The 1,373-nt window shown below is 45.8% G+C and overlaps 1 non-coding gene across 1 annotated transcript; it reads left to right on the top strand.

Moving 5' to 3' along the window:
* The first annotated feature begins 319 nt into the window (after positions 1–319).
* Positions 320–392, top strand: Trnak-uuu. Its single transcript has one exon. It is a non-coding gene; the product is annotated as a tRNA-Lys (tRNA).
* Positions 393–1,373: the final 981 nt, after the last annotated feature.

A 1,373-nucleotide genomic window follows, 5' to 3' on the forward strand; every position in this document is an offset into this window, starting at 1 on the left:
GTGCATACATTATACACACGCACACACACAAATAAAAATAAAATAAATTGAAACAAGAAAAATAATAGATGAGCAAACACTTAAAATATGTACTATCTATAAGACATTCTTGAAATATACAAACTCAGATACACAGTCCATGTGAAATCACAACAAAAATCCCAAGACTGGGGTCATGGAACAGAAGACTAGAATGTACATTGAACAGAGTTACACAGAGAGCTATATCTTTGAAATCTTTTTGTAAATAGTTACAAAATTAAAAGTGAATGTCAAAAAAAATTTGAAAGAAAAGTTATATATTATAAAAACTTAATTAGCCCGGATAGCTCAGTCGGTAGAGCATCAGACTTTTAATCTGAGGGTCCAGGGTTCAAGTCCCTGTTTGGGCACTGCAGCTTAGCTTGGTGCCTTCCTTGGGCTCCAGGAGCACTGCTTCCATGGGACCTGGCCCGGCCCTTACCTCTCCCTGCTTCCCGGACCTGCACCACTGGCTAATTCTCCTGGCCCGCTCTCCTGCCCTCAGGCCTCTCTTGGGGTAAGTCTACTGCACAGCCCTCCGCGCCTTGACTCCCCCATCTGTACTCACCCTTCCATCTCTCCTGCTGTTCTCTACTCCAAGCTCAGGCCCTGTGCCATTCCTAGTCTTGGGACCCCAGACACCTGGGGAGCCAGTGCTGCTTCCTGACCCTTTTCACCCAGACAGGCTTGGTGCCTTCCTTGGGCTCCAGGAGTACTGCCTCTGGACCCGGACCCGCCCTCACCGCTCTCTGCTTTCCTGGTCTTACAACACCCGCCAGCCTCTTTCTGGGGCTGACAGCCTCTTTCTGGGGCTCTGAGGTTTACCTTGCCTCTCCCTGATCCTTTGTATCCAGTACAACCCAGCTACTCAATCCACTCCCCGGGAAATCTTGGGGCTTATTCCCACCCCATCTGCCTTTGCATCCCTGCTTGGCACGGCCACGGACAGGATCTCAGGTCAGTCAAATACCCAAGTTCCTGAGGCCAAAATCATTCTTAGAAGATTCCAGACCTAAGGAGAAAGTCTGAAAACTTCTGACCCACATTGAAATTGGGCCAACGTGGAACTCCTGAAGACAAAATCAATCCGGCCACAATATAAAATCAAAAGAGAGAACCAAAAGCTTAGACGAACCAGCTCTTCATACCCAAAAAGCAAACCACAAAGACACATAAAGTTCAAAAAAAGAAGCAGAACTAAACTTGAAGGCCCGAGTATCACACAAGAGTCAGAAACTACAAAAGAAATTCACATGTCAAAATCACAGAGAAAAAATAATAACATGAAAAACCAAAATAACATATCCCCACCAAATACCAGTAATCCTCTAGAGGAGCACAATGAGAACCCC

This window comes from Nannospalax galili, unplaced genomic scaffold, assembly GCF_000622305.1.
Source record: "Nannospalax galili isolate Female #2095 unplaced genomic scaffold, S.galili_v1.0 scaffold796, whole genome shotgun sequence".
NCBI classification, from domain to species: Eukaryota; Metazoa; Chordata; class Mammalia; order Rodentia; family Spalacidae; genus Nannospalax; species Nannospalax galili.